The 12,724-nt window shown below is 42.9% G+C and overlaps 1 long non-coding RNA gene across 4 annotated transcripts in view; it reads left to right on the top strand.

Annotated features, from left to right (window-relative positions):
• LOC127492774 (uncharacterized) overlaps positions 1–12,724 on the top strand; it is a 182,790-nt gene that overhangs the window by 148,363 nt on the left and 21,703 nt on the right. For all 4 annotated transcript variants that reach the window (XR_007922530.2, XR_007922531.2, XR_007922529.2 and 1 more), the window contains one exon: positions 5,872–5,986. This is a non-coding gene — a long non-coding RNA (uncharacterized lncRNA). The remainder of the gene's footprint in view (positions 1–5,871; positions 5,987–12,724) is intronic.

Raw genomic sequence — 12,724 nt, 5'->3', positions numbered from 1 at the left:
TGGTCAAAGTGGAAGTTCTCTCCTCCCTTCAGAGAAAGGTACCTCCTTCTTTGATGACCCGTTCTTTCCACTGGGATCTCACTCACAGAGATCTTTCATTTAGGGTTTTTTTTTGTTGTTGTTGTTGTTTTTGTTTTCCCCCAGAGTGCCTTGGCTTTCCATGCCTGAAATACTCTCATGGGCTTTTCAGCCAGATCCGCATGCCTTAAGGGCTGATTCTGAGGCCAGAGTGCTGTTTAGGACATCTGCCATTCTATGGGTCTGCTGTGTATCTCACTTCCAATGTTGGATCGTTCTCTCCCTTTTTTTATTCTATCAGCTAGTATTTGCAGACACTATTCTTGTTTATGTGATCCCTTTGGTTCTTAGTCCTATCATTATGATCAATTGTAAACAGAAATTCATCACTTGGACTAGTGAGATGGCATTGGTACATGCCACCTTGATGGGGTTGAATTCGAATCCCCTGGTATGTTTCTAACTCTACCGTTTGAGGTAAGTCAGCTTGAGCATGTCCCGAATTGCACATCTCTTCCCTCTCTTATTCCCACTCTTATATTGAACAACGATCACTTTTCAGTTAAGTTTCAGCACTTAAGAAGAATTGTGTATTGATTACAGTATTCAACCAAAAGTATTAAGTAGAACAAACAAAAAAAATACTAAGAGGGATAACATATTAAGTTGCTCATCAACAGTCAGGGTGAGGGCTGATCAAGTCACCGTTTCTCACAGTGTTCATTTCACTTTAACAGGTTTCCTTTTTGGTGCTCAGTTAGTTGTCACCTATCAGGGAGAACAAGTGGTATTTGTCCCTTTGGGATTGGCTTATTTCACTCAGCATAATGTTTTCCAAATTCCTAACAGGGATCACTTTTTTATTTTCTTTTTTTTTTAAGATTTATTTTATTTATTTGAAAGAGTTACAGAGAGAGGTAGAGACAGAGAGGTCATCCTTCTGCTGGCTCACTCCCCAGATAGCCACAACAGCCGGAGCTGTGCTGATCTGAAGCCAGGAGCCAGGAGCTTCCTCTAGGTCTCCCATGTGGGTGCAGGGGCCCAAGGACCTGGGCCATCTTCTACTGCTTTCCCAGGCCATACCAGAGAGCTGGCTTGGAAGAGGAGCAGCCGAGACTAGAACTGGCACCCATATGGGATGCCGGCGCTTCAGGCCAGGGCTTTAACCCACTGTGCTACAGCGCTGGCCCCTCTACTATATTTTCTATTTGATATATATATTGGTTTCTTCATTTCTAATATATCTTTATGATTTCTCTTCCATATCTCTGTCTCTGGGCAAAATTTTCCATCCATATCATGCATGGTTTTCTTTATCTCATAAATTTGTTTCTGTGTGTTTTTGAGCAATCTTATGATCATTCATTTGAATTCCTTTTCAGGCATATCAATCTCTTTATCTTCACATTCTAATATTAAATATTGTGTTCCCTTGGGGAGTCATGTTGTCTTCCTTGTTCCTGTTTCTTATACTTCTTTGTTTATTTTTTGACATTGTGGAAACATTTTTTGTCTCCTCTGATAGATTATATCTTTGAATTATGCTTCTGTGGCTTAGCAGAGGGGCTGCTTCATCGGTGGATATACAGATGTAAATGCAGGGGGGAGCCAATGAGCCTGGTCAGTGCTCAAGGGTGGGGAGAGAGTACACAGTAAACACCCAAGCTGGGTATGGTAGATCTCCTCTATTGTCAACAATGAATAGGGCATGATCACATCTGCTAGAGTTATCACAACTTCACCTCCTCTCTTCCAAGCTGATCAATGCCTGCAGTTATCCCACAGTGGCTACAACCCCCACCAATACAAAGGAACCACACAAAGGATCTGTGCAGTCCTAAATGTGAGCGCAAACCTTCCGGAATGACCCATCCCAGGCACTCAGGAAACTTGGAGCCTCTGAAGCCAGACACAGTGATTGCCTAGAGACCCAGCCATGCCCCATACCCTATTGTACAGTCACAGAATTCCCACAATATAGTGCACAAGGCTCCCACAGTCACAAGGAGCAGAGGATTCACTCCGCCCTGTGAGCCTGCCCTGTCCATGGAGAGAGCATAGGCGATCCCAGAGCCAGCTGCCTATGGGTCCTCCACCTTGTGTTTTTTGGTCCCCAAAGCCTTGAAAGTTTGGTCTCCAGAGCCTATGATAGGGTGGGGGTATGGGAGCACCTCACAGTCCTACATGCGTGCCCACTCCCTTGCCAATCCATCAAGCCAGACTCAACATCAGTGAGGAGCATGGATTTTTCCCTCTGATAAAATCCCCTGGTTAGCTGTGAGAGAGTCGTCACAGCCTCTACAGTTGTTAAGATGATGCTTTCTCCCTGCTGGTTGCCGGGTGCCCTTGTGGGAGGCTCGGGAGAAAGAAATGTGCTCTTCCTTCATGGGTAAGGTTGGTACCCTGCCTGCCACTAAGGCTGCAGTCCAGACTCAAAGTCAGTGTGGTCTGCAAGGTTCTCACTGAGGCAAAGTCACCACTGATATGGGTTGCTGCAGTCTGCTCTCTCCTCGCTCTCAGCAGCTGGCATCTCCTCCAGCCCCCAGGTGTTGGAGTCGCCAGTGGTGTCCCACTCACTGCTGTGTGTTTATACTGTCTATGCTGCTCCACGGAATCTCTTCTTTCTGTAGAATTTCCACTTAAAACTCCTCTCCAACTGTCCCCTGGGAATTAACTTCCTCTGCTGTTCTTCTGTTAACTTCCCCTGATCATAATTAGCACATCTTTTCCCTATTCAGCCATCTTGGAATCCCCTGAAGTATTTCCTCAATTGCTGTTAACACAGAAATATATCCTCATGATTGCTCCTAATACTAAATAAAGGAAATTGAGAAAATTTATCATTTGAGCAGATATTGCTGCTCAGCTGAAAGATTAAAGTCTAGTTCAATTCCCCTCCCCCAAAGTTATGGGAAATGCATTTCTTTCTAATGCTTAGTTCCTAATTTATTTTTCAATGTTTTTGATGTCTTTGATGTTTTTTTTCTTCTATTTTAAAAGAATTTTCATTAATATGTACTACCTTCCCATTGTTAGGGGGCACAGTGCTCTGATTTTTATTTAAAAAGTGATACATTGGGGCCGGCATTATGGTTACAAGTCTGCTTAAGCTATAGCATATAGTACTGGCATCTCATATTATAGGGCCAGTTTGAGTACCAATTGCTCAGCTTCCAATACAGCTTTTGCTAATGCATCTGGAAGAGCGGCAGAAGACTAAAGTAACTGGATCCAGCTGGCGCCGCAGCTCAATAGGCTAATCCTCCACCTGTGACGCCAGCACACAGGGTTCTAGTCCCGGTCAGGGCGCCGGATTCTGTCCCGGTTGCCCCTCTTTCAGGCCAGCTCTCTGCTGTGGCCAGGGAGTGCAGTGGAGGATGGCCCAAGTGATTGGGCCCTGCACCCCATGGGAGACCAGGAAAAGCACCTGGCTCCTGGCTTGGGATCAGCGCAGTGCGCCGGCCGCAGCGCGCCAGCCGCGGCGGCCATTGGAGGGTGAACCAATGGCAAAAGGAAGACCTTTCTCTCTGTCTCTCTCTCTCACTGTCCACTCTGCCTGTCAAAAAAAAAAAAAAAAAAAGCAACTGGATCCCTGCCACCTACATGGGAGACCCTGGTGGAGTTCTGGGTGCCTGGCCCCAGCCTGGCCCCATCCCAGCCATTGCAGCCATTTAGGGAGTGAACCAGTGTATAGAAGATCTCTCTCTCTCTCTCTCACACACCTCCTCACTCCCTGCCTCTCCCTCTCTCCCTTCTCTCCCTCTCTGTCACTCTGCCTTTCAAATAAATGAATAAATCTTCAAAAAAAAAATAAAATGACAAATTGACTAAAATATTTCCATTTAGTATTTATATTCTGATCTTTGAAAATATTTTGAATAGTTACTATCATTTGATGATGTTTTTGAGGGTGTGAATTTAGCAGATGAAAAAAACTATGTTCTTAAAGAATTACAAATCAAGCTATTTCATTTCAAATATTATAGAAGTTTTGATAAATGAGAATATCTTCCCTCACATATTGGGAATGAGATAATTAAAACAATAAGAAAAATGGCTGAAAGGACAGCATTTTATTTCATTTTGATCCTCAGTCTCTGTCAACTTGTTCATAAAATTCCCACAGAGACAGAATGAAGTGATGAAAACAGCTAATATTAACAGTGACAATCAAACATTTATCAGAATTCAGGATGGATCTACCCTGGGTACGAGACACACAGAGCTACTTGCTGCTGTGGGTGTGTTGTCTGCTGCTTGTATGAGAGTCAGACCCTTGCCTTACCGTTAAACTAGAGGATATTACCTCCCCAGTTACCTAGGTTCTAGCTTATGGGGTTGGTACAATCTATCCAAAAAAAAAAAAAAAAAAAAAACTAAAGTGCCAACTCTGTACCATGGGAGATAATTCTGGTGCTACCTTTATTATTTTATCTGAATACAGTAGAAATTAAATATATGCTTTCAGATTACCCTATGTGCTAGACAATGTGTGAAAACAACATTATCTGATTTCATAGAATTTGTAACTTAATAGAAGATACAGATAAATAAGCAAGTAATTATAATGCTATTTTTGATGATGTGTTACTAATAAATTAGTAAGAATAAGAGGAGTATCATTCAGGAAGCACCTCACCCACTCTGAAGCTTCACAGAGAAACTAATATCTAAATCTGGATTTTCTGTCATATAATTGGGCAGTCATTGGTTGGAAGCAGAGGAGAGGTAAAATCAGATCTAGAAGGACCTGCAATGTCTCAACAATTGTTGAAACATTAATAACCATATTTACAATCAAGTTAAGAGTTTAGTTCACAATATTACCATTTGACTAGCAACATAAGAAGCAAGCAAATAAGTAAACAAAGGCAGTAATTCTCAATTTCCATGTATATAAACTCAACGTGAAGAAGAGTTTGAATGTTTGATTATGTTAAGATAAGCACTGTGATCTAGAATTTTAGTTATTGTTTCTCATATCTACTATAACCATATTTTCTGCTTTGCCTGGACCAGCTGGTTGCTCTCAAAGTGTCCTTTTGACCCAAATATGTGGTCACCTTTATAAAAAAACCCAAATCACCATGATGAAAGCCATATGTGCTCCATTCTGAGTTGAGTCAGAAATCAGGAACTGAATCAAACATTTCAACATGAGAGAATTTTCTATAAAACTATTTTAACTAAATTATCAAAAAATAATGATTACAGATAACAACTAAAATTCTTAAGACTGGCTAATCATAGGGAAGAGATTACAATTATTATAGTTCAGTAACTTGGAGAAGGCTCCCCAAGAAGATGAATATCAGATTTGAGAGAAATGGTGTTAACAAGTAGGTGCTGATATCTGTGAGAGTCTGATATGGGGCTGATTCTGTAAGAGGTGTGAAAAAATGTAAATTTCATTCATTTGTTCACTGTGAAATACTGCACACTCGCTGCTCATTTACTGGCACACTGGAGAACGTTTAAATAAAAAAAAACCATATATTTGTATTTGATTTTAATATCAGATTACAATCATTAATAGTATTTTTTCTTAAAAACCTGTATTAAAATGCATAATTCAAAAATATATCAAATATTGGATTAGACATTATGGAGCAGGTAAATACTTCTTATTGGTCTCTGAAGACAAATTTATTTGATCAGTTTTTCCCTATATGAAATAATTTAAGTGTATTAGATGCATGTAAGCATTCTGCTTTCACAACATTAAAATTTGCTCTGCTCTGTTTTTAAGGCAGATATACATTTTTACACACATAGTATAACATTAGTAAAGCTGATTGAATTTTTACCTTATTGGCAAGCATGGTCATGTTTCTTCCTTTGCATGTCCTTCAGGCCTCATCAGAGAACAAAGTTCCAAGTGACTTCAAAGGGTTTTCTACACTCAGAGCAGCTCTATGGGGCATGGAGAAAGAAGAGAAATGAACCGACACCAAAGGTGCAATGAAAGGTAAAAATCTCAGCATCACCACTGCTCTTGGGCTCAGCAGCAGCTAAATGACTGCACCTGGATATATGAATCTCATAAGTTCATGAAGAAAACGATGGTAGGCATTTAACGCAGAAAATAAACCCGAGTTCATTCACTGGGGCAGGGATTATTTTTCCTAAGAAAAGTAGCAAATATTTCATTATTACTGTGGAAACATGCCAGTTTTCATGTTTAGAGAAGGAAATAAATAAATGAAGTATAAAATGCCAAGGCAGTATATCAAGCTAGCTCACAGAAGATGCTCCATCTATGCTAGTTTGATAAAAACAGAAACAGCCCCCCTCACGCTCCAACACGGTTTTAATACTTATATTTACAGAGGTATGAGTTCTAGGGTTTATGAAGAATTAAAGGCAAACTGAGAAACATTTAAAAGATGTGCTATATATCCATTTGTACCAGCCTCTCTCTTTTCTGAAAATTGGCTTTGCGAAAGGGAAGAAAGAATAGGCACAAAATGAAGAATGGACTTAGGTCCTCTGCTTTAGAGAGGAAAATTGAAAATGTGACCTAGAGTTTACATGCATGCCAGTGTTAAAAAGAACACAATATCTGACAACGAAGTGATTTATAATTTCATGTAGATGATATGTGCGATTGATAACAAATTAACAGAAGCTTGATTTCGGGAACTTAATTATTTGAGTAATGTTGATTTGATATTGACTGATTTGAAATTTATTCTCTCCCAATTAAGAAAAATTAGGCTTTTCATCTCTACCAATTCAAATATTTGCACTTCTGGATTTCTCAGTTCTCCCATTATTTGCCTGAGGGTTCCTTCCTCATCAGTATGGTTAGTGTTCCCACTGAGAATGACATGGAACTAGGAATCATTCTAAATCCCCTGAAACAGGAACAAGTTTTCCTTCTGCTTTGTGATTGGATATCTGCTGCCCAGGAATACTTGAGAGCAGTCAACACTTCATTCTTCATGCTCATCCTCTACAAAGTTCCCTGCTGGAATGTCACTTGTTCTGGGATGTGTCTTAACAACATTGACAATGAAGACTGATATTTATGTAAATCAATAAAACACACTGTCGCTCCCCCTCTTCGTGGAGGAACGACACAGGACCCTGCGCTGTTCTTTCGTCTGCTCGGCCCTCCCCGGGTTTGCTGCTGGTTCTTCCCGGGTTGGCTACTGTCCCTTCCACCTCCGTGGAAGGGCAGTTCCCCCTGGCCACATTCCCCACTTCCGCAGGGGAGTGGCACACCGCCGGCCGGCTCTTCTCGGGGGCTGCACAGGTGTTCCTTCAGCTAGATGTTCCCCTTAGATGTTCCTCTTAGATGTTCCCTGGTGCATGCCGTCTCTCTCCTCCTTTATAGTCCTCCTCTGCCAATCCCAACTCGGCTGCCCACACGCCGAGTACGCTGCTCTCCAATCAGGAGCAAGTCCTACAGTTTATTGGTTGAACTGGAGGCAGCTGTGCGGAAGCTGTTTACTTCTCTCCCAGCGCCATGTTGTGGGAGAGCAGATGCATAGAATAAGTCTTAATTCCAGTAACTTAGTCTAGTCCGAGTTGCTCCCCACAACACTGAAATTATTATTTCTTCAGTCATTTCTAAAATGATTGTTTATATAGTAAAATTAGATGGACATGTTCTCTTAAAACCACCATGTTCCCAAGGTCTTTGTCAATATCAACTTGCTTCCTCTACATTGTTTTAGAACCATTCTGTTCATTTTATGTATCTTGCATTCTACTTCTATCCCCATTAACAGGCTCCACTTTAACAAGAGATTTAGATATTACCAGCCTCTGAGAATAAAATTACATGATTAGAAGAAAAGATTTGCAATGGATTTCCTCCTTCAGAATATTAACTTTTTGCCTTAATTTCTGGGATGTGCCTCCTGGATATTGCTAAGTGTACTAGTGTTCTTTGTCTCTGACCATTTTCCAGATGTCCAGCAACTCAGCTGTGTTCTCATGACAGCGGTTGCTGCTAGCATCTTCTTCACCCTTCACTATTTTGTATTTAAAAATATGCTTATTTGAACAGCAGAGTGATGGGATGTGTGTGTGTGTGTGTGTGTGTGTAGAGAAAGGGAGAGAGAGAAAGAGAAAGAGGAGAGAGGAGAGAGAGTAAGAGATGGGGCTTTCATCTAGTGGTTCATTTCCCAAATGCCTGCAACAGCCAGGCTAAATCTGGGACCTAGAAACTCCACCTTCATCTTCTATATGGGTGGAGCAGGGAGCCATGTACTTGAACCATCAACTATTGCTCTCCCAGGTGCATTATTAGAAGCTGGATCTGAAGTGGCCCAGCTGAGATTCAAACCAGAACTGTCATAAAGGATGCAGGTGTCACAAGTGGGCGTTGAACCCATTGTTCCACAAAGCTATTCCCTCAACCTTCACTTCTTGAAACTTCCTTCTCTCCAGTTTCTGATCCACTTGTTTGAGAACATATGCTTTCTTTTTTTTCAAAAAGATTTATTTTATTTATGTGAAAGAGTTACAGAGAGAGGTAGAGACAGAGAGAGCGGTCTCCCATCCGCTCCCATCCACTCATCAGATGGCCGCAATGGCTGGAGCTGTGCCAATCTGAAGCCAAGAGCCAGGAGCTTCTTCCAGGTCTCCCACGTGGGTGCAGGGGCCCAAGCACTTGGGCCATCTTCTACTGCTTTCCCAGGCACATTAGCAGAGAGCTGGATCAGAAGAGGAGCAGCCAAGACTAGAACCAGCGCTCATATGGGATGCCGGCGCTTCAGGCCAGGGCTTTAACTCACTGTGCCACAGCGCTGGCCCCAGAAAATATGCTTTCACAGCTCAGCATTTGACTCAAAATCCATATCACCAGTTCTGATCCCTCTGGTCTATGTTCCATTATTTCTGCTTGAATAACCTACTTTCACTGTGAAATTTAGTGTCTGAAACTTTGAAGAGGCAGTGCTAAACATGCGGCCTAAGGACAACATATTTGATGAGAAGAGAATTTTAAGTTGAAAACACTGAAATTGTTTTCCAGTCTTGTTTTCTAATAAATAAATCCAAGAAAAAAGAAGCGCACAAAAAGAAGGGGAAATGAAAGAAAGGAAGAAGGAAGGGAGATTTGAGGAAAGGAAAGGAAAGGAAAAAGAGGCAGAGGAAGAGAAAGAAGGAAGGTGGGAGCAGTGTTGTAATTGTAAGGTCACTGTGAGGATAAGGCAACAGCCATTCAGGTGCCTCAGCAGCAACAAGAGTCAAGCAATCGCATTGGCTTGTGTTTTTCAGACGTCCTTTGTTAGCAGTCTTGGCACAATTATTGACAACATTAGTGGGGTTATCAATACATTCAAAACAAATTAACAAAAACAGCTCCTTCCACAGAGGCTAGCAAACATTTCAATGATCTATGTCAGAAAACATAGTAGTTTTAAAAACTGGTAGTGCCAGCACCGTAGCTCACTAGGCTAATTCTCCACCTGCGGCGCCAGCACCCTGGGTTCTAGTCCTAGTCGGGGCACGGGATTCTGTTCCGGTTGCTCCTCTTCCAGTCCAGCTCTCTGCTGTGGCCCGGGGGGTGCAGTGGAGGATGGCCCAATTCCTTGGGCCCCGCACCTGCAATGGAGACCAGGAGGAAGCACCTGGCTCCTGGCTTCGGATCAGCACAGTATGCCAGCTGCAGCGGCCACTTAGGGGGTGAACCAACAGAAAAGGAAGACCTTTCTCTCTGTCTGTCTGTCTGTCTGTCTCTCTCTCTCTCTCACTGTCTAACTCTGCCTGTCAAAAAAAAAAAAAAAAAAGCTGGTAGTGATCTCAGAAATGACCCCCTAAAATCTATATAAAAATATGGCCCCTTAAAGTTCCCCAGAAGTCCCATTTGGGGTGCCACATATGTTACCGGAATTTGGGATGCCATACAATGTCACCATACACTTATTAATAATTCCCCAATATTAATAAGCCCTAGAGGGTTCTTGCCTAATATTTAAAGAAGAATTCTAAATACCCGCATCAATAAGCGAGGCAGCATGGTACATTTTAGGCTTTTATTTAGTGAGAAAGATGCATAGGAGAGTGAGAGCTTTATCTAAGAGAAGAGGGGTAAATCTGATTCATACTGAGTGCCAGTAACTAGCCACGTGGAGGAACATCTAGGCCAGAAAGCCTAGGGTGTTTGGCTACAGCCAGCCCCCTCTTTGCAAGAAACCAGGAAAAATAAGAGAGTAGACACACCGTGGTACGTGTCCCATGTCCCAGGCTTTTAACCCACTTCCAAAAGGGAGTGGTTAATTAACTTGATTGGCTGGTGGGCACCCAGGTGTGGCCAGGTAGGAGCATGAGGTCACACAGGGGCGTGGTGAAGGTGTGGTCTTCCACAAACCTAATTGATTTTAACCTGAATGCCTGCCTAACTCATTAGCAACTGAAGAAAATGATAGAGGTCCTGTGACATAATTAGCAATAGATTTTGGAGCACAAAACCCTCTAGGAACTTGCAGAACTGGGAAGAAACTGAAAGACACAGGGGGAGTGCCTGTAAAATGTGTAGGAATAGAGTGGAAAGGATACCACATTGTAGGACTTACTGTGTCTCCATATTTGCTTCTTATCCAGTGTACCTTGGGAGACACAAGCTACGTGAAATTCTGATAGCTGTGTAGTCTTTCATTCTTGGTTTTCTTGCTGTGATGGGACATAGATACTCAGCAGGATTTAATTTCTCTGGGAAGAACAAGTGTCTCAAGTTGTTAATTTATTCATCTAAGTTCCTCACGGTGGGTGATCTTTGCTTCATGTTGTAATGGTTAATATGAGTCATTTCCTCATGGTCTTCACCTAAAATTGCTGTCCTTAACACTGATATTCCTTCTTAACTCCCCCAAGTCTGTATGACACAATCATTTTAGTATTCCAGGCTAAAATTTTTAGAATCAGTTGTGGCTATCTAATGTGAATTTGCACTCACATGTAGGAAACTCAGGATATGTCAGTGTTCTACCTGATAACCATCCTTCCTCTAAGGTGGGGAGATGCCAGCCAGGCTTCCTCCTGTCTGATAACTTCAGAGGGAAAACTCAGAAAGGAATTTTTCGTATTTACATCCAAAAAGTCCTTTGTTCCAGGAGGAGAAGAGATGGGAAGAAAACTCATCCCCTTAAAGACCCCTGGCCTCAATGGGACTGCGCACTCAGCCCTCTGCCTCTCTGCTGAGCCACCCACCTGGCCTGCCCAGGTGTATTCTCTCCACTCAATCACATAACCTCGCTCTCCCCCAGTCTGAGCAACTGGGCATTCTCTCTCAGGACCTGTCTGGAGAGATGCCTATCTGTGGGGAGCAACTGAGACTAGACTAAGTTACTGGAATTAAGACTTATTCTATGCATCTGCTCTCCCACAATATGGCGCTGGGGAGGAGTAAACTTCTACGAAGCTGCCTTTCTCCAATTTGACTAATGAGCTGCAGGAGCTGATCCTGCTCCTGATTGGAGGAGAGCAGCGTACTCGGCGTGTGGGTAGCAGAGTTGGGATTGGTGGAAGAGGACTATAAAGGAGGAGAGAGACAACACGCACCAGGAACATCTGAAGGAACACCTGAGGAACATCTGAGCAGCCCACGAGAGAGCCGGCCGCGGTGTGCCGCTCCTCCGCGGAAGCGGGGAAAGTGGCAGGGGGTGCCGCCCCTCCACGGAGGTGGAGGGGCCGGCAGCCAACCCAGGAAGGACCAGAAGCAAACTCGGGAAGGGCCGAGCAGACAAAAGAACAGCGCAGGGTCCTGCGTTGTTCCTCCGCGAATGAGGAGCGACACCTATCCGTTCTTATGGATGTCCCTTCCCTAATAAACCTTGCTATTTTGCTTTCCACTACTCTCTGTCTCACACCTGAATGCTTTCTTGTGCAGAGACAGGAACCCTTGCCTTCTCCAGTAACATGTCCACTGCCATTTAATGAGACAACTGCTGTGCAAGCTTCATAGTAGTTATAGAAATTCTGATGCACAGTTTACAACCTCTGATGATTGCCTACAACGTTGTCCTTACCAATATCAAACTCCCTTACAAAGTTTAGTCCATGTAGAATTTAATGAAATTCAAATGTCATGGTTTTGTTTTGATTTTGTATAACCAATCTTCAATCTACTTTTCCAAATTTTATTTTCTAATGAAACCAACTATTGTTAACATAAAAACACCTTATGTTTTAGCTCTCAATATCAAAATACTGTCACTACTTTTGAAGCATATTCTCACATTTAGTTTGTTTTTGGTATTATTACCGGTGAATGGCAGGGTTCTTGTCTTCGCGCAAGAAAGAATTCAGGCATGAGACAGAGAGTAGTGGAAAAGTAAAATAGCAAGGTTTATTAGGGAAGGGACATCCGTAAGAATGGATGGGCACCTCTCCAGAAAGGACCTGAGAGAGTGCTCAGTCGCTCAGATTGGGGTGGGGGTGGGGGCTATGTTACATGGTTGAATGGAAAGATTGCACCTGACCAGGTCAGGCGGGTGGCTCAGCAGAGAGGCAGAGTGCTGAGCGCGCAGTCCAGTTGAAGCCAGGGGTTTTTAAGGAGATGGGTCTTTGTCTTCACACATCTCCACCTGAAACAAAGGATTTTATGGATGTAAATATTAACAAGCTCCTGAGTTTTCCCTTGAAGGTATCAGACAGGAGGAAGACTAGCTGGCCCATCCTGGGTTTAGAGGAAGGGTGAGCTGAGCGGGGACCCCCTAGAGAATGGGGATCCAGAGCAGGGTGTTTGAAATGC

Source organism: Oryctolagus cuniculus, chromosome 14 (genome assembly GCF_964237555.1).
Source record: "Oryctolagus cuniculus chromosome 14, mOryCun1.1, whole genome shotgun sequence".
Taxonomy (NCBI): domain Eukaryota; kingdom Metazoa; phylum Chordata; class Mammalia; order Lagomorpha; family Leporidae; genus Oryctolagus; species Oryctolagus cuniculus.
This window is presented reverse-complemented; position numbering and strand designations above follow the sequence as displayed.